This window comes from Hemicordylus capensis, chromosome 4 (assembly GCF_027244095.1).
Source record: "Hemicordylus capensis ecotype Gifberg chromosome 4, rHemCap1.1.pri, whole genome shotgun sequence".
NCBI classification, from domain to species: Eukaryota; Metazoa; Chordata; class Lepidosauria; order Squamata; family Cordylidae; genus Hemicordylus; species Hemicordylus capensis.
In genome coordinates this window covers 45,663,102-45,687,560 of record NC_069660.1, presented here as the reverse complement: position 1 = coordinate 45,687,560, position 24,459 = coordinate 45,663,102, and the positions used below count along the sequence as shown (strand labels likewise).

The 24,459-nt window shown below is 44.5% G+C and overlaps 1 protein-coding gene and 1 long non-coding RNA gene across 3 annotated transcripts in view; one reads left to right on the top strand and one right to left on the bottom strand.

Moving 5' to 3' along the window:
* Positions 1-24,459, top strand: part of RALY (RALY heterogeneous nuclear ribonucleoprotein) — a 376,843-nt gene that overhangs the window by 13,282 nt on the left and 339,102 nt on the right. The window lies entirely within an intron of this gene.
* LOC128324324 (uncharacterized) overlaps positions 1-24,459 on the bottom strand; it is an 80,816-nt gene that overhangs the window by 24,132 nt on the left and 32,225 nt on the right. The window contains exon 3 of the long non-coding RNA XR_008306791.1: positions 10,884-10,943. This is a non-coding gene — a long non-coding RNA (uncharacterized LOC128324324). The remainder of the gene's footprint in view (positions 1-10,883; positions 10,944-24,459) is intronic.

Genomic DNA, 24,459 nt, shown 5'->3' with positions numbered 1-24,459 from the left:
AGCTTTCTTCTTATTGGCCCAGTCCTGTTACATTATCCAGGCAGGCCCGACAATTTTGATGTAATCTTTCTCCTTTCTGACTCTGATGCTGAAACTACCTAGTGCGTGGCCAAATTTTGCACCTCTGTTTGTAGCATAGGGAACCAAATGCTTAACCCTTATGTTATGTAGGGTGGTACATGTGTCACTCTGGTGGTGGGTTGGTAGTTTAGTATTTTTCATTATTATTTAGTATCAGACCATTTTAAGTTATGTTGCCTGTAACTGTTGATTATTGTAATTGCTGGCTGGTCGTGGACCATAATAAATGATGATGATGATGCTCATTACTCTAATCACGGCACAGCAGTTCTTGTGCCTGATCCTGTACATCTGATGCAGTTGTCCAGTGGATGAACCATTAAAGAAGTAAGGGCCAACTCACATATCCCGACACTGCCTCCGCTGCAAGATTGACTTTGGAGCTTGACACTTAACTGGGTGCATGCACACCCTCAACCCCAGGGTTGGATCATGTGTCTGCTTGGGCTGCACGCAGCCTCAGCACACACAGAGCCAGGTGGCAAGAGCACCCAGCTCTGGGAAAATCCCTCAAGGCACTGTGCTCCTGGTACAGTGCATTGAGGGATGCTGGAGGACATCCTCCTCCAGCTCCCTTCTCTGCTGCTCACTGTGGCACAACTTGTGTGCCATGTGAGTAGCAGAGCCATTCTGATGGCTCTGTGTGGGGAGGCAGGTAGGAGTCCCAGCTAGGGATGTGCACGGAGCAATTTTTGCATTCTGTTCCAAGTTTGGAACGGAACACAAATGCCCAGAAAAAGCTCAGGATGCTCAAAATGTTACAAGTGCCATTTAGGACTCCAAACTGGCACTCTTCTGGCATCCATGCATGCATGGCAGCCATTTATGTGGTGGTTCTGAGTAACTTCTGACCATGCAAGTGGCTGCCATGTGTGCACAGGGGCCAAAATAGTGCCATTTTGGACTCCAAAATGACATTCAGAACGGGGCCATTAACAGCTCATTCCAAGTTGGAACCTTCCAGTATGGTAACAATGTGATGATGCCCTCAAGGGGAGGTCATTTCCAGCTTCTTCCATCCAACAGAGGTAACGCTCAGAGTATCATATGGAATAACATTACATTTCAGGAAGAACTGATCATAGATGACAGTGTTTTCTTCCCTTCAAGTAGCTCCTTAAAGCATGACCTTCTCCTGGATATCTTGTAAAGATACATATGATAAACTATAAAATCAGTCATTTTCATGATTCACTGTTGGTGAAATATCAACAGACTCACATGGCTGAAGAAATAACCCTAAAATGAAAGCTTCAATCCTCTGTTTTTTCAGGTTGCAAGACTAATTTTTCAAGGTTGCTCATTCTGTTTGGTTTCTTCATCCTAAAGAATGGTGGCTAAATGATGTAGGATGTCATTAGGTAACTACAATGGCTAATATCCGGAATAGTGAAGCATGCATGCTACGTGAAAGGTGCTGCTGAGCCAGAATAACACAGCACTTGTATTTGCATGGGGGGGTGTGCGCATTACAATTTTGATGACTCTCCTTTCCCTTTGAACCACTTTGTGATGCCTGGAAATATGTCCCCGAGGATGGTACAACCCTCAAAGACATATTTTCAGGTGGCACTGAGCACTTTTGGGAGAAGGGAGTTAGTCAAACCCATCAACAACACCAGCACTACTCACATAGCATTCATGCTTCATTAATTAGGATGTCAGCCAGTTAATTTATCTGGTCTGGAAAAAGGGAAGTCTGTATTTGTTATAATGCTCTGGTGGGGTTCAACCATAGCCACAAAGACTGTAAAGATCAAATACTTTCATTATTGATTTTATTAGCACACTTGTTCCTTTCCTTGTTAAAAGTGCCCTTCTGGATAGTGATCTAATGAGCTTCTGTAATTGCAATTTCTGTTGAAAATGGCTCCGAAACCTCTTAGATCCATTGCAAAAAAAATTCTTGTCAAATAAAAAAAGCTCAATAATTACTCATATAAAAGAATTAATCTTTCTCTAGTATGCGGCAAAGAAAAATTGCTAAAATTCAGAAATCATTATATGCTAAATTGAATCTCAATGCACTTGCCACAAGTGCCCAAACCTTAGGGGAACTCTGTCAGCATCCCATACTGTTGCTGGTACTTTCCTGCACAACTGGAATATAAGAAATATACTTAACCGTAGGCTTCTTTTTCTCCTAGAATAAACAGCCATGGGAAGTAGTTCCCAGTAAAAGAGATTAGGTAATCTAAATGATCATGTTTTATCCTGCAAGTAAAGCTGGTGTAAATCTGCCTTAATGGGTGTAGGGCTGCCAGGATTGGGGGTGGGGGTTGCCAAGTCACCCCCTTCCCCTCAGCTAGGGTGTCCGCTTGCCCCTTCCCACCCCAGGTGTGAGACATGCCCCTCTTCTCCCCACCCAGTGTTTCACTGACTGAAAGACTGACTGGGGAGGATGGAAGCCCCACCCTCTGCATCTGGCATCAGACACAAGGGGCAGGGCAAATGCCAAAGACAGGCCCATTCACCCCAGCAGAGCTTTCCTAGTCAGTGGTTCGTGGAATCGCTGATTGGGAGCTCTTTTTCCTCCCATCTCGAGGAGGCAGGGAAAGGAGTCCCAGTCAGCAATTCCAAGAACCACTGATTGGGAAAGCTCTGCCAGGGCTGACGAGTCCGTCCTCGACATTGGCCCAGCTCCTTGCCTCTAACTTCAGGTGCAGGGGGCATGGCTTGGGGCACATGATTGTGAAGCCTAGGGGGTGGGGGAGCCACCAGAGGATTTTGTTATCTGGCCGCGGCTAAGCTCCTTACACCCCTGTTAAATGAGTTTCTCTGCTTCATAGACTTGTATACTTACACAAAATTGTTATTTGGATCATTTTCTTATTGTGTTTAGGGGCAGACGTAATTGACAGTCCTCCATCGACATTAGAGACCCATTGGGGCAGCTGCATAACTTGAAAGGTAGCCGCAACATAGTAGCACGATAGGGCTGCCCTAGAATGCCTTAAAACTGCTTCTAGGCAGCCATGCAAAGTTCCTTCCATTGCAAAGTTGTGCAGCAGCCCTAGCAGGTTCCCAACACCAGCAGCGGACTGTGAATCACGTTGGGCATTATCTTTTGTACTATTTTAACGTGGATAATTGCTTTGGAAGTTCTTCTTAGTGGAAAAGTGGCTGATAATCAAGCCCCCTCTTGATCCCCTAGTGATGGATAATTGTAAGCCATTCTCCAACCTCCCATGGCTGGGTAAGATGATTGAGAGGGTCTTGGCTGACCAGCTCCAAGCAATCTTGGAGCAAATTGATTATCTGGACCCATTTCAAACTGGCTTTAGGGCAGGCTATGGGGTTGAAACAGCCTTGGTTGGCCTGATAGATGACATTCACCAGAGAATTGACAGGGAGTGCAACTCTGGGGGTTCTTCTGAATCTCTCAGTGGCTTTCAGTACTATCATAAGAACAGCCCTGTTCGACCAGGCCCAAGGCCTATCTAGTCCAGCATCCTGTTTCACACAGTGGCCCACCAGATGCCTCTGGGGAGCCCACAGGCAAGTGGTGAGGGCATACCCTTTCTCCTGCTGTTGTTGCCCTGCAACTGGTATTGAGAGGCATCTTGTCTCTTAGGCTGGAGGTGGTCCACAGCCACCATACTAGTAGCCCTTGTTGACAGACCTATCCTATAACTGACTGTGGTATCCTTCTGGATCACCTGAGGGGTTTGGGGATAGAAGGCACTGACTTACAGTGGTGCCGCTCCTACATCTCGGGTAGGTTTCAGATGGTAGTGCTTGGTGACAGCTGCTTTTCAAAATGGGGGCTGCTATATGGTTCTGTCACCATCATTCTATATCATTCTGTCACCAGTGCTATTTAACATCGACATGAAACTGCTGGGTGAGGTCATCAGGGGATTTGGTGCTGGGTGTTATCACTATGCTGATAACACCCAAAACTATTTCTCCTTTTCATTGATATTAGGAAATGTCATTAGCTCCTTAAATGCCCACCTACAGGCAGTAATGGGCTGGATGAGGGATAATAAACTGAGGCTGAATCCAAGCAAGATGGAGGTGCTCATTGTGGTGGGTCATAATCTGCAAGATGGGTTAGAATTTCCTGTTCTGGATGGGGTTACACTCCCTGCAAAAGAACAAGATCATAGCTTGGGAGTGCTCTTGGATCTGGATCTCACCCTGGTGTCTCAAGCTGAGGCTGTGGCCAGGAGCACCTTTTGCCCATTCCTTGAAGAGATGGGCTACTTTGCCTGTTGCTTGTGGAGAATGACTTGAAAATAGTGGTGCACCAGCTGGTAAATTACAGGTTGGACTACTGCAATGCAATCTATGTAGGCTGCCTTTGTGCGTAGTTCAGAAATTTCATTTAGTTCATAATGTGGCAGCTAGATTGGTCTCTGGGGTATTCCAGAGAGATCACATTATGCCTGTTCTTAAACAGTTTCATTGGCTGCTGATATGTTTCTGGGCAAAGTGCAATGTGCTGGTTATTACTTTAAAGCCCTAAATAGTTAGGTCCGAATTACTGGAGAGTGCGCCTTTCTCTACAAGATCCCCACCACTCATTAAGATCATCAGGAGGGAACTGTTTGGGGATGCCATCAGTTTTCTGGTGACAAGCTGGGATTAGGCCCTCACAGTTGCTGCCCCTAGGTTGTGGAACACACTCCCTGAATAAGAGGGTTGTTTTCCTTAAAGGCCGTCAGCCCTTCAGGAGAGCCTGAAAAAACCATCTCTTCAGCCTGGCTTTTAATGAAATCTAGTTTTAACTTTAATTTTAATGAGAAATAATCTGGTCTAAATGTTGCTTGATTTTAATTGTTTTATTCTGTGTGTTTTATTTTAATGCGAACCATCTTGAGCCATTACAGAAAGGTGGTATATACATTGAATAGAAAGATATTTAGATGAGATTAGATAAAAATAAAAATATCAAATCTTAAATAAAAAGGGACATAGCTGAAGGGTTGTAGTGAGGAGAGGAGAGCTGGTCTTGTGGTAGCAAGCATGACTTGCCCCCTTAGCTAAGCAGGGTCTGCCCTGGTTGCATATGAATGGGACACTAGAAGTGTGAGCACTCTAAGATATTCCCCTCAGGGGATAGAGCTGCTCTGGAAAGAGCAGAAGGTTCCAAGTTCCCTCCCTGGAATCTCCAAGATAGGGCTGAGAGAGATTCCTGCCTGCAACCTTGGAGAAGCCACTGCCAGTCTGTGTAGACAATACTGAGCTAGAGGGACCAAGGATCTGACTCAGTATATGGCACTTCCTGTGTTCCTATTGTAGTGCCTGACAGCTTATCTTCACCTCCAGACTGTTGTGGTGATGGTGGTGGATGATTGATGATAGTTTTGCTTCCCAGCATAGGGACACTTTTGAACATTGAACACTTGGGTGTTGATGCGTAGAATAATAATGACCTAGAATGCATCACTGGTGTCAATGTTGTTAAGTAAGGACAGTAGGTAGAAGGGAGCCATTTAAAAAACCCAGTCTATATTGTAGCCAGTCTAAATTTTATGTTTAGATTACAACTGCAGAAAATATCAAATACACATTGCTTGTCGGGGGAAATGGTCTTATTCTTCCTTTGACCTTGATATTTACATCTTTTAGACCAATGGGAAACCCATGCTTGGTATGGTTGAGACCATTCAGTTGATGGAAGCCGGGCACCTTGAGTATTGAGCTCTAAAGCAGCAGAGTGAGAAAACATGGAACCTGGAAAGCAGGTTAATATACTCTGACAGCCCAGTACTGTGTGGTTTTGTGGTTTTTGGGGTGATGGCTATTCCTTATTCTCTTGAGCACTGCAGCCACGTAAAATATAATGGGAGTACCATATTTCAGAATCCTGCAGAACCATAGATCTCTGCAGCGCAGGCATTGCAGGTCTGCAGCATCCATTATTCTTGAAATGTTGATCTGTCAACTTTTTTCACCAGCCCTTTGGGTTTTAGACCTAGATGGTTTTTTACATCTCTAGTGCATTTTTATCTTTTTCCATCACCTTTTTCGAAAACTGTAATGGTGACATGATACTCCTCTTTTCTCTAATGCCCACCAAAATGTTCATAGGAACATAAAAAGTTTTCATATACTGAGTCAGACCATTGCTCTATCTAGCTCAATATTGTCTACATAGACTGGCAGTGGCTTCTCCAAGGTTGCAGGCAGGAGTCTCTATCAGCCCTATCTTGGAGATGCCAGAGAGGGAACTTGGAACCTTCTGCTCTTCCCAGCGTGGCTCCATTCCCTGAGGGGAATATCTTAGAGTGCTCACACTTCTAGTCTCCCATTCATATGCAACCAGGGTGGACGCTGCTTAGCTAAGGGAACAAGTCATGTTTGATACCACAAGACCAGTTCTTCTCTCTTCTTATGCCAGGGCCACAAAGTTTAAAGCCATATGAGTAGTAGAGTGGGAAAAGGAAGAGAAGTTGGAAGACATGACGACAGGTTTCAAACTCCATAGCTCGTGTAGAATTCAGCACTTGAAACTTAATTGTAGGGGTGTGCATTTTGGAATTTTCTTGTTTCGATTTGTATCCAAATCGAAACACCCCCGTTTTGTTTTGTACCCAAATTTTCGGAATCCGAATCAGCCCTGTTTTGTTTTGTAGCCGAATTTGACGAATCTGAATCCGAATCGATTTGGATTTTTAAAAAGGGTCCCAGGGCAAAAAGAGTGGGGGGTGGGGGGTGGAAGCTACTACCCAGATTTCAAAGGAATTAGGCAAAGGGCTGATTTTTTGTGATTTTTTATAGTTTACACATCTTTAAGAATTTTCCCATAGGGAATAATGGGGATTCCTGCAAATGTATCGCTTCAAATCAAGGGGAAAGCTATGACCCAGGGCGGAGTGTGGTGGGTGGTAGTGCCCAATGGGGGCAAGGAAACTTCTAGAATTATCTCAAAAGAATTAGGAACATAGGAAACTGCCATATACTGAGTCAGACCATTGGTCTATCTAGCTCAGTATTATCTTCACAGACTGGCAGCAGTTTCTCCAAGGTTGCAGGCAGGAATCTCTCTCAGCCCTATCTTGGAGAAGCCAGGGAGGGAACTTGAAACCTTCTGCTCTTCCCAGAGCAGCTTCATCCCCTGAGGGGAATATCTTACAGTGCTCACACATCAAGTCTCTCATTCATATGCAACCAGGGCAGATCCTGCTTAGCTATGGAGACAAGTCATGCTCAACCACAAGACCAGTTCTCCTCTCCATTGGGCAAAGGGCTGATCTTTTGTGAATTGTTGAAGTTTACGAGTCTTTTAAGATTCCTCCCATAGGGAATAATGGAGGTTTCAGCAGCCCCATAATTCCACTTGGTGGGCACTGGGGTTTCCCAGAGCGAGGGGTTGTGTAGTGCACATAGGGTGCCAACCACCTCCATACCCACAAGCCCTTGGGGTACTGGGTTTTGTGTTTCTGAGGTGTTCATTGTAGATTCTCTGGTAGCATATGAGATTTTCAATGAAAAACAAGAATCCACTCTCATATGCTACCAGAGAATCTATATTCAGAACACCACAGAAACAACAGAACCCAGCACCCCATGGGTTAGCAACCCTTCCCCTGGCCAATGTGGGGTCAGTAAAGAGTGGCAAGAAGCAAAAGAGCCAATGGGGAACAAGGAGGGAATTGTCAGCAAGTCAGCCCATGATTTAGGTCACTGATCAAAAGGGTGGGAAATTCAAAGAGATGTCAAACACAAAATGGAGACTGACTCAGAGATCCCCACAAAATGGAGGTCCGAAGCAACAAAACATTATGTAGCCGAAACAGGGATGTTTTGTTTTGTATACAAAACTTTTGGACCTGGAAAATCGGTGTTTTGTCTTGTCTACAAAACACTCGAAACAGGCTGTTTTGGGTACAAAACGTTTTGTATCCGAAACGTTTCGCACATCCCTACTTAATTGCCATACGCCAATACTCTTGGGAGCCAGGTAGGTCATGGTACATCAGCAACATTCAAGTGTTATCAGGTGGTAATTATGCAGATGAGAGACAAGTAGGATCCCTATTGCCAATGAGGGTATTTAACTGTTGCTCACTTTCACCCGGGGAATACTCTGCAGGCCCATGCAGCATTTGTGGTTAATCATATTTTGCTTTTCTTTCTCCAAATAGTAGGATGCTCAAAACAATCTTTGCATGCTGAGTTTTCTTGGGGGAGAAAGCACCAGAGATGTCTGGCATTTTTTGTCATTATTGGCTTATTACAGTCCAAGAAGAAATAATGGCTGTTATTGTAACAGCCGCGTGCTACAGGGCTGGGATAGAAATATTTCAAATAAAATAAATAAAGGTCGGCAATGCACCCACACCAGCACTGTGCTGGTGCAGCAATGCTGAGTTCCAAATGAACACTGTACTATGTTCCCTGAGGGTCCCTTGACCCTCAGGGACATATTGTTATGATGCACAGTAGGCTTGACGGGGGGAAGGGGAGATTGGCAAAAATTTCCCCTTCTCCTGCTTGCACGACAGCACAGTGGTAGTCTGGAACTCAGCACCACTACATCTGTGCAGTGCTAGTAGGGGTGTGCACAGAACCGCACAGTTGCGGTCCGGCACTGTGGAGGGGGTCCCTTTAAGGGCGGGGAGGGTTTAATTACCCTTCCCGCCGCTTTGCCCCCTCCAGCACCCGTATTTTCTGTAGAAATTGGGGCGGCAGGATACCTCCCTGCCGCCCCTTCTGCCTCCTCATTGCTAAAGGCTGCAACAAGCCTTCTGCGCATGGAGGCCCAGTCTACCCATCGCGTCAGATAAACGTGAAGCTCGCGCGCCGCATGTGCAGAAGGCTTGTTGCAGCCTTTAGCAATGAGGAGGCAGAAGGGGCGGCGGGGAGGTATCCTGCCGCCCCAATTTCTACAGAAAATATGGGCGCTGGAGGGGGCAAAGCGGCGGGAGGGGTAATTAAACCCTCCCCGCCCTTAAAGGGATCCCCTCCACCCGGACCGGACCAGCCAGGTCTGGATGGTCCGGAGGCCTTTACAATGGCCTCCGGACCGGTCCGGACCCACCCCTAAGTGCTAGTCTGAATTTCAGCCAAGATAAATAGGGCATTCAGCAGCCTGAACTCCCCCCTTACTATACAGGTGCCAAAATTCAAGAGGTCTCAGGCCTGCTGTAACATGTGGTACCACCCACACCATGTTCTGATCCCACTATGTTGACTGTCTGCTGGTTCCCACCAGTGGCAGGTGATGATGGAGAGTGGGGCAAGGAAATACACTGTGTAATGTCGGGACATGAGGAACATTGTACTACATATTATGGAAAGAGAGGGATGAATTTTATTCAGCAGCCCCCTATACAATTATAAGATGTATACAATTATAAAAGATTTCTACAGTTATATATCTTATCATGTATAGCTATGACTCTAGATCTCTCAGGTTCTACTTCAGTATTCTACTCACTGAACTATACCGTATCCCTTGGTTCCTTCATATCAGTTCCCTCATCTTCTGAACATTTCTTGTTTAAGTTGGAGGGACAGTTGAAAGAAGTCATCCCATCCCCAATCCTGATGCTATTATTTCTTAGTATACCTATGTGGTGATTGTGAATTATTTCCAGTAGTTCAGAAAAAATGGGTGGGGACTGGGAAAATAGTTCAGAACTAGCTTAACCCATGCAGAGCATCTGCGCGCTAGTACTTGATTGCTCCCCTTGCCACAGCCCCCCTCACCTCAGAGATCTCTCCACCCTCACCTGAGCTGTACTCCTGCACCGCCGCCTCCATCCAGTTGCTTCCATACCCCTCATGATCACTCCTCCATCCCTTTACTCCATCCCCCTCACCAATCTTCGTCACAGCTGCAGCGTTGCTGGCACCTATTGGCCAAGCCGCAGCCTTCATCCCCAGAGACCTCCTCACCAAAGCCCCACTCCTACTCCTGCCCACAGGATTAGCAGCGGTTGACCGGACCCATCCTTGCTGCCGCCGTAGCCACTCGTTGATTGACAGGCTTGTGCCCATCCCTCACCCTTCCTTCTTTCTCTCTTCCCCTCCCCCCTCTCTGTTTCTCCCTTCCTGGGTTAACAGATCTTGTTTCCTTATCGAATTAACACAATGGGAGCCTCATTCTCCTGAAGGGGCTCTTTCCTCCCTCACGATCCCTTTCTTTGCAGACCCCTGCCCACTATCCTTTTATATAGAGAGATTTCTCTCCTCTACAATCAAGAAAATCTTCTGGCCAGTGTCAGTTGCATTCCAACTGTCCTTAGCCATCATAGGCTCCTACTCCCTATCTGCATATGGAATTCCCACTGCCCAATCACCACGGTGCTTCTGCTCGCAAACTCTCGTAAGAGCTGCCATGCATGAGCTTAGCCATGTGTATACCTTAGAAAATTATATAGATAGATAGATAGATCAGAAAAGATGGGTGGGGACTGGGAAGCAATATGAACAATACTTGGAAGGTTGAATCTTCTGATAAAAGTGGATAATGGCAGTCTACCTGGGACTTCTCGCAGCTAGAGGAGGGATTTTGTATTCCCCTGCCCCCCTTTGATCATTACAAAGGCAATTTATAATGTTGAATGCAGAGACTATTTATCCATATGATGTCAAACCAAGGTACCAAATTCTACTGAAGCATTCAGCATTGTCCTGTGCAGGCAAGCACTGAGCACATGGATAGATGGGGTCGGGGGGATGGCCAGCCAATTTGTAGATGCAGGGGAGCATGATTAGCTGGTGCACTCCTATTTCCTCCTCATACTTTGGCTGTATTCAGACAGAAAATGTCTGAAGAGGGTTTTAGAAACTAGTCATGTTAAGCCCACTTTGCTGTAGTCCCCCCCCCCCGGTGGGCCACTTACCTCCTATCTCCACATGACTGCTATCCATCAATGTTCTATATGTTTTCACCACCAATGATGCTGCCAAAAAAAAAAAAAAAGGTCCCAGTTAAAAATAAAGAAATCTTGTGGGTGGACTACATCACCAAGATCAAATGGCATTATGGAAAGTGAGCTAATTTTGCAGAATTTTGATTGCAACATTTAGCTTTTGTGGTAGTACATTTAGGGCTACCTCCAGCAAGATGGAATTTTGCTAGCTGAGTGTTTTTTCTTCATTGTACTTTGGAGATTGATACTGCACTTTCTTGGTAGCAGTGAAGAAGGGGTGGGGGTGGTCTGGCTTCTGTCATTTCTTGAACGATGCCCAAGCTATGGAAATGGTTCCCTGCTTCTTTGCTTATGTCATTGAAGGAAGATCATTTTTCTGGAGAATTCATTGTGACACACATTCCATTAGGAGGAATGAGGCTGTAAGAAGCAGCCTGAAACCATTCAAATGTGTAAAAATACTTCTGAAATCTATACATCTATTTTTCTCTTAGCTCCCTATAATAAAGTATCATTATGCTACATTCTGTTTGATGACAGATTTTGGTTGTGGATTTCTGGGTGAAGCTTTGCAGACTTGATGTCCCTGTTCTGGGAAGGGGGAGGATGAGATCTCTTGCTATTTTGGGGGATATAAAACATGAAGAGCTTATAACTGGATTATTGTAAGGGCTGCTTTCCATTGCTTTGGGTAATATATGTTTTGAATGTGTTTGCATGTGTACACATGTGTATGTTCTGTTTCAACCTATGAAGCACCAAGTAGGCAAGACTGGTGCAGATATAGGGCAGGTTCACACATAACGCAGGATGTCCTTGCAATCTTGGTTACCCAGTTGTCCGCAATCAGTGAACCTGCCTATGGCAGACACCACATGTTCCCTGGAGGCAAGAAATCTAGGTTTGTAATCAAGTATTGAAGTTGGCTTCTTAGCCCTAGTAATGCTGCACCATAGGTTTGTGCTGAACCCATCCTCTTCATGAACCCCTGGTTCACTCCAGGCAAGCCAACCCACTTTGCAATTGAGACCAATGGCGATGAAGCAGATGATGTAGGTAAGACTTGCCAATCAAAGGGCAGTGTAAGGCAGGCTGGGATAGCATCCAGGGCCTCACTGGGAAGCATGGACAGAAGTAGTGGGTAGGGATGTGCATGAACCGGTTCGGCAGTCCTTTTCCTTGCAAGATCTACCAGGTTCAATTCTTGGCATCTCCAAATATGTCTGGGAAAGACTCCTGCCTGAAAACTTGGAGAACCACTCCCAGTCAGAGCAGACAATACTGAGCTAGATGGACCAATGGCCTGATTCTATATAAAGCAGCTTGCTATGTTCCTATTCAGATGCAACATTTAACTATGGTTACCTGTATGTCTAACCTATAGGTAAGCATTATGTATGCATAGAACCTTATTGTTTTACCTTATGATTCCTCCACCCTGCCCAACACCAATATCACTGTCATCACTATGCTGGCTAGGATCAGGGTCTACATTGTGGAGAAAAAGATCCCAAAGTTTTCTTTTTCAAAATGATCAGAGAGCCTTTTTGATCAATCTGTGCAGTGAGCATCCCACATTTTCTCATCCAATACTATCTCCATCAACTAAATGCAAAGAGCTGGGAAGGAATTTGTTGAATGTTAAAATTCCACTGAAAGGGCTTCTGCATGAATCTAACATCCTATTGCAGAACATCAAAAGCACATGAGGAACAATCATTTCCACTGCAGCAACATCAAAAGTGAATTTTTGTTTAATCTTAAATGGGAATGAAGGTTTGCTCGTATTCAAGAAGGGGCTGCTCAATCTTTTTAATGTGGTGTAAATAATATCACCAGGTTGTGTGGTGTACTAATAAGCCGCAGCCTGTGAAAGTGTTTCTGCGAGCTGCAGAGGAAGAACAGTTTATAGCTTCTAAATTTAGGTAAAGAAAGAACTCCACAATGGGAGCTGAGCTAAAATCAGGGGTACATTTTAGGGAGGATAAAGGAGGCCATTGCCTGCTTACCTCCAACATTTCATAGATGAAAATAAGGACAGTCTTAAGCATATATCATAACCTTTTTTTCAGACCAAATAAGCAGCTGGATAGACATTTGTGGACTTGCATGATGAAGTAGAGGATCATATTCCTGGTGAAATATGAGAGTTTGCAAATATAAGGCCATAATCAGATGATGATAAGCTCATAAATTCTCCTTAGTTGGCTATGGAAAGACAGAGGCACTTCACACGAAGCAGAGCTGTGGGCTGCCTGAGACTCACCCAGTAGCTTTGGGGGCAGCGGTGCCATGTGGTGCCCCCCACAAGCCCAAGTAATGCACTGCGTGAGTGTGCAGTGGGAGCCCCCCACAAGTGTGCCAAACCCAAAGCAGACACACGATCACTCAGCCCACTCGCACCCCAAACCCAGGTTAAACAGTGGGTTATCACATGGTTTGCATGCAGAAGTCTTATATTCAGTCTCACATCTCTAGTAAAAAGGATCTTGTGTATCACCAAGATTTTTGTGTATTGACTATATTTGTGTATTTATCTTTTGTTTTTACCAAGATAAAGACTCTGGAAATTCACTACTAGTCAGAGTACACGGGTGGAATAAGACAGCTTCACATATAGCGGGGATGGGTATTTCATGTTCTCAATATTTTCTGAACTGCAACCATTGTTGCAGTACAGAATGTCTGTATCAGCAATGTGCAACGTGCCCACAAAGGGTTCCCTGTCACTTTCAGTGGAAGATGTGTCAGTAAAGAGATTTTGCATTGAGCTGCTACATGAAACCTACATGAAACTAGGGATGTGCGAGCCAGCTCAACCTTATTTTTATTGTTTTATCAGAAATACAAACAAGAGACATAAGAAAACAGAAATGAAGTCGCGAAAAAAAAATGGCCACCATGCATGCACAAATGGCCTCTGCGAGGCCCTGGGCAATACCAGGCCTTGCAGAGGCCATTTGCGGATGTGCAAAATGGCCACTGCGCCAAGAAAAAGGTCAGAAAAAACGGCTGGACGGGAAACGGCAGAACCTTCTCGGAAACCCCCCTCCCCCCCGCAGCCTAGACAAAGCCCCCCGAAGGGGCTAAAAGGTTTAAAAAATCCGGACCCTCCGGACCGGACTGGGGCGTTTCAAGGGGGTGCGGAGCCAAACTGAGCCAGTTCGGACTTGAACTGAAGTGGGCCAGGCAGGTCCATGCACACTCCTATTCTCTATTGTTCTATTAAAATTCTGCATCCATTTTATCATACAGTCTTTTGCTTGTTCCGATACTGAATCATACTTCAATTGTAGTTTATATGTAAAACCTAGCATAGATTCTGAATTCTTTGTTGTGCCAGCTCAATCTTGAGCTGGTTCAAGCTCGAACCAGCTCGGTTCAAGGACTTGATCCCAAGCCAGACTGGGCCCAGTTTGATTCGAGGTCAAGCTGAACCATTCAGGCCCAGTTTGAGGGTGCCATGGGTGTTAAATTGTGTGTTTTTTTACTTCAACCTCAGGGGGTGCTGCTCTGTTGGTTCTTCTGGCAGTTTGCGGGGTGCCTTGGACGTTAAATTTTGTTTTTTTATAAAAAGCAGATTTACTGCATCTGAGGGCTTCAGCAGCCTTGGGAAAAGGTTCTGCTGCAGCTGTGGGGGGGGGGGATCTCTGGTGGTTCCCCCTCCCCCCCAGGTTTCCCCCAGTCTCCTATAGGCCTGTTTGGTCCATTTGGGGGCTGTTTTGGCCCTCTGTGAGCACACAGAAGCCATTTTTAGGTCACTGCATATGCATGCAGGCCATTTGCTTGGCTGGGTCACAGTCATGTGGTCATGACCCGGCCACACAAATGGCTGATGTGCATGTGAGGCAGCCTCAAAAATGGCCACCATGCACTCACAGAGGACCAAAATGGGCCAGACTGGCCCATAGGAGACGGGGAGACCAGTGCGGGGGGGGGGGGGAGAAAACCACCATAGCCCCTTCCCCACGGCTTCAGCAGCACCCTCAGAGGCTGCCAAAGCCATCAGTGGTGGTAAGTCCACTTTTTATTTTAAAAAAACAAAATTTAACATCCATGGTACCTACTCACCCCAAACCAGGCCCAAACCAGTTCAAATTCAAACTGAGCCGGGCTCCCATTTGGGGGTGCCAAAACAACATGTCCAGTTCAAGTCTAGTTTAGACTCAAACCAAACTGGGCAAATCAGTTTTGTGCTCATCCTTACATAAAGCCCCTAATGCTGTGTGCAATGCACACTGGAATGCAGAAGCTGCTCTGGATGAAGCCTATGATCTTACCCCTTGATTTCTGCATAATTGCTGCCCAGCTACATTTCCCTCTAAGTAGCAGCCATTTTTAAAAAAAATCCATTTCCAGTCATTGTACCAAATACAGGCTATAGTTACACTATTTAGCAAGTTTTCCAATGTATCAGCTGCCATTCCAACAATATTCATTCATTCATTCATTCATTCATTTGATTTCTATAAAGCCCTTCCAAAAATGGCTCAGGGCAGTTTACACAGAAAAATAATAAATAAATAAGATGGATCCCTGTCCCCAAAGAGCTCACAATCTAAAAAGAAACATAAGATAGACACCAGCAACAGTCACTGGAGGTACTGTGCTGGGGGTGGAGAGGGCCAGTTACTCTCCCCCCGCTAAATAAAGAGAATCACCACGTTAAAAGGTGCCTCTTTGCCAAGTTAGCAGGGGTTAATATTGCCACTGAATATTAATATTGCCACTCAAGGTGCCTTACAATAAAAAACATGTGGCAGGATGGTAACTATTCTAGGTTAAGGCCCACCAATATGCATTATGAACAAAAGCCATGAGGCCTTTTCAGCATTAGCTAGTAACTGTAACATTGGCTTAGGAAGGGGGGAAATGCAGTTTACTTGTCAGCTTTTGCCCGTGTTCTAGGTCCTGGCTGCTTGTTTATTTTCTGTATCACTTTGAAAACATTGATCATTTCTTATAGTCCTTCCTCTTTGTTCTGTCAGCAAATGTTATAAAATGTACCTTAAACTACCTTTCTGTTTTCGGAGTGAATAGGCTCTGTGTACTTACAGATAGGGCTGTTTTCATCGTTAGTATAAATCATGGTGCTCTTTCACTCAAACAAAAAAGGTTTGTTTGTTTCAAACCTTTCTCCAGAAGACCTTCAGGGCTTCAGAGTGCAGAAAGAGGATGTTTCTCACCCTCCCACTTCCTGTCCCCAAGCTCCTGCAAAGTGGACTGCCAAATATATGTGCAAACCATGAAAGAGAAAGCACAGCAGTTAAACCAAACCCAGAATGCTCAGTTGTGCAAGCAGGTTTCCATGAACAAATGTTTTGCTCTCTGCTCCCCACCCCCAACCATAATACAAGAAATAACTTTTTTAAAAAATCACATTAACTGCATTACAAATGGTAGCTGTATAACATTTCCAGTCCAAAAGAAAATGGGTTACATCAGATGTATAGCAGGAATAAATAAATATGAGCAGCAGGAGTCTTTGATGATCACCATGTATTTTTAAGGAAGGGTGTTTGATATTCACCTGAGTCTCATAATTTGAGAAACATTTAAGTAGAGATGGGCAAGATCTCCCTTGCTCACTTTGGATTTGTACAGAAATAAGTCCTCCTTCCGCCAGTTTACCTGCTCAGGTAATGTAATACTCTGGGGGATGCAGGGGAGGAGAGCTGGTCTTGTGGCCGCAAGCCTGACTTGTCCCCTTAGCTAAGCAGGGTCTGCCCTGGTTGCACATGAATGGGAGACTAGAAGTGTGAGCACTGTAAGATATTCCCCTCCAGGGATGGAGCTGCTCTGGGAAGAGCAGAAGGTTCCAAGTTCCCTCCCTGGCAGCATCTCCAAGACAGGGCTGAGAGAGATTCCTGCATGCAACCTTGGAGAAGCCTCTGCCAGACTGTGCAGACAATACTGAACTAGATGGACCAAGGGTCTGACTCAGTATATGGCAGCTTCCTATGTTCCTAAGTTGAGCTATTTCCGGAAAAGCCGGAAATAGCTTGGTTCATTTTGCTGAACAAATCCAAATTCACTCTCCACCTGACTTCCCAAGGCACTCATCTTCATTCCCCAAGACTCCCTGATCCCCCTTCCTTTTAACAGGTACGCAGAGAACATAAGAACAGCCCTGCTGGATCAGGCCCAAGGCCCATCTAGTCCAGCATCCTGTTTCACACAGTGGCCCACCAGATGCCTCTGGAAGCCACAGGCAGGAGTTGAGGGCATGTTACTCTCCTGCAACTGGTACTCAGAGGCATCCTGCCTTTGTGGCTGGAGGTGGCCCACAGCCCTCCAACTAGAAGCCATTGATAGAAGGGGAGGGGTAGTTTGGCGGGTTAACCGCCTGGAGTTTGCGAGCCCGGTGGTTCTCACAGTCAGGAGAAATCAGGCTAGGCTCCCCTAGCCCAATTTCTCCTGATCATGGGGATAGCCTCTCTGTCTTCAAGTAGTGTTTCAGTTACTGAGACTATCATAAATAGAAACCCAACTTGCTTTTATGCTAGCGATAGTCAACTTATTTGGCAAGAGTACCATATGGTTAAACCAGAGTTTGAGATAGTTCCAGTCTAGTAGGCTTGGCAGTCTGAAGCCCTCCATACCTTGGGGAGCTTTTGCATCTAATATCCTGAACTGGGGAGTGAGCAGCAACTGGAAAGAATTGGAGAAGCGAAATTGGAGAAGCCAGGTACTGTGCTATAGTCAGAACTTCCAGTTATGTTGTTATAACTTCCTACTGCTCGTGCTACAGATTGGCCACTAGCAATTCATACAGCCTATATACATATCCAAATCCTACTAAAACAAATGCATACAATGGCTGGCCCCTTTGCAGGATGCTGGAAGGAGGCATAGAAGCACATGAGGAGCAGGTGGGAGAAGGCAGTGGTAGTACAAATGATTCATGGCGTTCCTGCATCTTCTGCAGGAAGATGATGCTCTGAATGCCATACCCACAAATGGCTCCATGTGGATACTTCTTTGGGTACATGGTTACATAAATCCCCATGTGTCCAAACAGCCAACTTGCTTATGTCAAGGATGGAGATTAATTTGTTACCAGTAGAATTACCAAAATTTGACTCAAATGTGGAAAAATATTGACATAGTTGTCTGTTCTCATGTTGAACTGTTGGGTAATATCATTTTTACATACTTCCCAGGTATGTTTGTTAATTTCATTCAGGAAGTTTTGACAAATAAGACCACTTGACCAAGTAAAACCAACAATATGATCTCCAAGAATTGTTTCCCAATATTGGAAAAATTAAAAGAAAAATGCTGCTTCTAATCAGAAGAAATGGAGCATTGTGAGGAAGAGGACTTGAATGTCATCTCAAGACTCTTCGTCACATGCTAGGCAGTAAGAAGAGATCTCATAAACTTCATCAAACATAAAAACTATCCTTAGCTGTCATGTTTTAAATTTTTAAATTGATGTTCTTAACAGTTTGTTTTTCTTGTGTTTAGTATTGTGAACCGCCTAAAGCCTTTGGAGCCAGGCAGTCTATAAATTAAATTAATTAAATAAATAATATATTTCAGCATGGGGAGAACTTAGGTCAGGTGCAAGGCCTGACATTGTGAAGTGTTGTTCAGTTTTTGATTTTTGGAGAAACAGATTGCACTCATCCTGATGGCAGTGCAATAGATACTGAAGGCTGAATATGCTCAACCCTGGCATTGCTTCAATGTTTTGGAGATATGCTGAGGCACTTGTCTTGCCATGCTTACTGACTGTCAGCTGTCAAACAACTGGTATATCACAAAGACAGTTTGAAGAGAAACATGCAAAGAAGAGAAGCATAAGTGTGACTTTTAGAATGACTCCCTGCTGCTGATCAACTAGGGTGGCTTCTTAAGAGTTGTGGAAAACAAGATGGAAATGTTCAATATTTTTGCAGGGATGTTCCTGAAAAACATATCTGCAACAAGCTCCTGATCATCATGTATGAAGAACTAATAATTTCTGGTGTCAGTCATTTTCACAGGAGTAATGGTGCTCTCTGCAACAATGGATTAATGCCATACACACGAGATTATACTGCCACCAATGGGTGCTCAAGAGTTCTCATCAAGGCTGCTGATTCTGTCTGACATAGTGGTCTTCTTTTTGATTCTGTCTGACATAGTGGTCTTCTAAAACAAAGGAGAGTGGGTGTTTATACTAGAAAGAGCTTTATATACATAGGTGCTCAAGATATTGCCATGAAATTTGGTGACAGGAAGATGGAGGAGTTTTTCTGATTTTGGGTATTCACTGGCTGTGACACTGCCTCATCATTTGCTGGAAAAATCCCACCATGGGATGCGTGGTCAGCTTTTCAAGATTTCATCGAAACACTCACACTCTTTCAGCATTAAAATGTAAGGAGCTTGAGCAATATTCAGGCAACACTACTGATGTATACTGATAATATTTATGTACTAATACTGCTAACATGCCACTTTTCAACAAGGTTTCCAAAGCAGTTTACATAGAAAAATAAAGAATAAATAAGATGATTCCCTGTCTCCAAAGGGCTCACAATCTAAATAAGAAATATAAGGTAAACACCAACAACAGCCACTGGAGGGATGCTGTGCTGGGGTTGGATAGGGCTGAGCCAGTTGCTCTCCCCCTGATAAATCAAAGAGAATCATCACTTTGAAAGGTGCCTCTTTGTTCAGTTAGCAGGGAAATGGCAGTGAATGCATATCTGTGACAATGGATGTATGACAGTGAATGCACATCTGTGAATGAAGGAAAGTGTTACTATCATAGGGCAGATCGACTGAACACATTCCATAAATGGCAGGTGCTTTGCTATGTGTGCCATCACCCAGGTTTGTCATGAACTGGAACAACCACTGCTGAAGAAACAATTACCCCCTCTGCCATCAGCACAGGGCTAGAATCAGAATAACAGGGGCTCAAAATTACGTTGGATTACTCTTCCACAGGATCAGGATTCTGTGAGCGATTCTCTGTGGATGCAAGGCAGCTTGTTCTGCAAAGTGCTCCTATCAGGAGAATCAGTTGCAATGCACATGTCTGATGAAATTATGGTATGTAGTGCACTCAAGCATAATCTTTTTAAAATATATATATCAGAAATACATATGTGTTAGTATAACCCTCATTACAGTTGTTAAGGCTGATGTTACACTAGGGATTACTCCATTTATTTCTCACTTCAGTTGTTGACAATTTCCATAACAAATTACTGGATATCCACTGATTACTTGAGCAGCTATTTGGAAAACAGTTGCTACTGGCAAACAAAGCTAAATTGGATTTGTTCTCTATCTCATTTTGATCAACTTAAAAAATGTGCACTTGAGCCAAATGTCATGCTTCTTCTACAACGTGAGCAATTCTTGTCAAATGTCATCCTTTACAGTTATACTAAATTGTCCATAGGGATGGAGATAAAAATAAGCTGGCACTAACGCTGTGGAGCAGAGTCCCATCATGGCATTTCAGTAATATATGTTTACAAATGCTCCCACAGAAACACAATTACCTGCTGATCTAAAAGCAAGAGCAGATGGAACAGGTAGGGGTTAATATCTGTGTGTGTATATACATATATGCGATACTGTGAAGGACCACTCACATCTGTGCTCTCTTATGTAGGTCAGATGTGTGTTAGTTTCTTTATGAAGACTCTTTTTGACAGCTTTTCCTCTGTGCAAGGATAGAAAGAAAAAGAAAACCCCCACCAAATTATCATGCTATCTCCATAAGGAGTGTTCTAGAGGAAGCAGCCCTAAAGGAGAAGTGCACACAGGTGAAATGCATTAGTATTGCCATGCGCTTCAGGTGGTGACAATGAGCTTTATTGATGAAAGACTCATTGGAGCTGTGTAGCCAGGGTTTAAAGCAATGTCAGATTGCATTAGCTTTACCATGCAAAAATATTAAATGCTTCTGTGTCTGGCTGCCAGCAGAAACCTTTCCCTTTTGGTCATGTTTTTCTTTTCTTAAAGGTCTCCTGCTTAGTTTTTGATGCTTTGTGATATTTTCCAGCTGCAAATGTTAAGTGCACACCTCCCTTTTTATGCTTACTAATTCTACAGTGCTAACTTTATCCTACCACATTTCAGCTTGGGAAAATGTGGAGGGCAGAAAGCTCTGCTTGAATTTAACATGCTTTATTGTACAGCTAAAGTTGTGCTGGTCAGAAGGTGGATGTTTCTACTTGTTGGTTTTTCTGTTCTGTCCAAGAGTGGGAGGAAATGAGTGTTGTGCTGGAAGTGCCTAAAAGCTGCACAGACATGAAGACATATGGCGTGAACACATATGGGATCCCTGAAGCTAGTGGCAGCCAATGCAATTGGATGACATCATGAATAGAGTGGAGGCTTCTGTGGGATCTAAATTCTATGAGAGAGTGATGTCACTTACACAATCAAAAACTGTGTCCTACCCAGGCTTGAGAGCTGTGTGTACCTCCAATTTTCAGTTGTGTGAAAGCAAGGTAGGAGGAGAAGCTACCCAGATTTTCCTCCTACCTTGCTTCCACACTTCTAGGTTTTCCTCTTAACTTGCTTTCTCACAACCGGAAATTGGGAGCACACACAGTTCCCAAACCTGGGTAGAATGCAGGCTTTTGATTGTCTAAATGGCCTCAATGATCACTTTAGAGACTCTAGAACAAATGTAAATTGAGAGATGGTTCACACAACTATGTCATTCATCTGGGACAACCGCAGCTATCCAGTACCAGCCTACCTCATCTTCCTGCTCTGGACTGGAGAGAGAGAGAGAGAATGAAAAAGACACTAGAGGGCTAGCCTCATGATCAATGGCTATTCTCAAGATCAGTTCTTACGATCAAGGGAGCCTGGTTTCCATCAATCATGAGAACCACCTGGCTCGCGAGCAAGCATGGTGGTTCAACTGCAGCTAGTCCGCCTAAATACCCCTCCCCCTAAATGAGGTTAACGGAGTGAATGCTCTGTTAACCTTCTTTTCATACTGGCAGACACACTCGGAGTGGGCGGGGGGAGAGGAGAGGGGAGACGAGAGGACCCCAGCATTGCACAGTGCATTTGCACAGTGCATTCCTGGAGCTCCAGGGCATAGGGGTATGTGGCAGTGCTCCCCTTCCCCCGGAGCTCCCAAGCGAGCCATGGATGGGCACAGGAGTGCCTGCCCAAAGCCGCCGGTCATCTAAGCGGCCAGATCAACCACCCAGCAATGAGCTACTGCTCATCTGCAGGGAGAGCAAGTTAAGCCTGCTCTCCCCGCAGAACCCCTTAAGGCTCTACACACTAATTGTGTGTAGAGTCTCTAAGATTGTTCACATGACTGCTAGGGCTCGAGCTGGAGAGGGTCTGGAGGGAATTCAGGATCTTCCTATTTCTCCCCACATGATCTGGAGCCCAGCCAGGGCTCTGCTGCTCACATGCCCACATGAGCATTATGGTGGTGAGTGTCACAGTGAACAAACATCAAAGGGAGCAAAGCCTGGCCTCCAGATATCCCACAATGCACTGTGTGAGCAGCACGGTGCATTGGGATATCTCCTGGCTGCTGGGCTACTCCTTCCTGCCAGCTGTATGGTGAGTATGGCTGCCAGCAGTCCGAAAGGAGCTGCCAGCAGCCCGCTCGCCCACATGACTGGGCAATGATGTAGGGAGTGTGTGCATGTCTCCTATGTCACTTTTAGCCCAGGTTTTAAACCCAGCGGAAGAGCGCCAGGATTGGGAGAAATCCCAGCGATTCTCATGACTAGCTCTACCTGGGCTAGCATTGCCCTACCAATGGCTGACATCCTGACCAAGGAGATGATATTACAGTAAGAGAATAAAAATAAAACAGTTCCAAACTAATTGCATCTCTGGATCAAGGAAGGGGCAATTTTTGACAAACTCCTTTTATCCAGGAAGCCCTATGTACCACCCCAAAATATGTCTGCACAGCCTTTAGTCAGGTTGTTAGCCACTGTTAGTCTCTGCAATCTCCTACCTCAAGAGAGAGATTGCTTCATGGTCAGGCATCTGATAGCCAGGCATCTGATAGCTTGGTTGTGTGACATAGTCATATATCAGCCCAAAGGAAGGAAGCATCATTTTGGTGCACAAGATAACCTATTATTTATATACTGCTTTTCAACAAAAGGAGTCTGAGATAAAAGTGCACAAGACAAAGTGCTGGGTTGGGTGAACTATTTTGAACTTAGGCAGCTGCCTTATACTGAGTCAGACCATGGATCCATCTAGTTCAGTATTATCTACATTGACTGGCAGTAGCTATCCAGGGTTTCAGGCAGGAGTCTTTCTCAGCCTATCTAGAAATGCCAGGGATGGAACCTACGTGCAAAGCACATGTTCGGCCACTGAGTTACAGCCCCTTCCTAAATCTCTGAATAGAGATTCACATCAGAATTCAAATCTCAGAGGAGAGTTGAAATCTCTGCTAGTCAAGAGCCTCAGAGGATGGAGTAATTGTTTCTTAGCCTAACATACTGGATGGTGGGACATGTATGCCTGCGCCTACTAAATCTCCCTGCCACATGATTATTAAAAGTACTAATCATTTGAGTTAAGAATCAGCAGCCACATTTCTAGGGATGTGTGAATTGATTCGGGTACAAATTGATTTCTACCCAAATCTAGCTGATTCGGGTGATTTGGAGACAGAACAAATCGCCCCTGTGGTCCATTGGCTAGATTTGGGTCTAAATTGAATCGTGCCAGATTTGATTCAAAGTGCGTCGAGATTCGGATGCTATCATTTCCCCCAGATTCCAAGATTCCATTTTTAAAGATAAAGTGGGATTATGGAACAAAATGTGTGGTCACTATTTTTCAAGTGTTTGGATTCTTTGGTGTATAATAAATTTTCCTCGCAATGAATCCCTATGAGGATTCATTGCACACCTTCATTTATTTTGTCCATTTTGACTGTCATTGGACAGTGCCAACTGTCAACTGCCATGTGTCCACTACACACACACACACACACACACACACACACACACTCCGTTTAATTTTTTTTTAGGAATTTTAGAAGTGTTTAGATTCTTTGGGGTCTTCATTACACACCTTCATTTCTTCTGTTCACTTTGACTGTCTTTGGACAGTGCCAACTGTCAACTGCCATGTGCCAATTACACCTCCCTTCCACCTGCAAGGCAGTGGGGTACTACTTAGTTTATGTTCTAGGAATGTTTTCAAGTGTTTAGACTCTTTGGTGTCTAACAACCTTTCCTCATAATGACTCCCTGTGAGGATTCATTACACACTGAAGAATCTAAATACCTCAAAAATTCCTAAAATATAAAGTGAGTACCCAGTGACTTGAGAGTTGGGGGGTAGTTGGCACATGAGATGCCACTAATTCCCCACTCACAAAGCAGTGGGGTCAAAATGAACAGAAGAAATGAAGGTCTGTAATGAAGACCCCAAAGAATCTAAACACTTCTAAAATTCCTTAAAAAAATAAACTGAGTATGTGTGTGTGGGGTGTGTGTGTGTGTGTAGTGGACACATGGCAGTTGACAGTTGGCACTGTCCAATGACAGTCAAAATGAACAAAATAAGTCAAAATGGACAA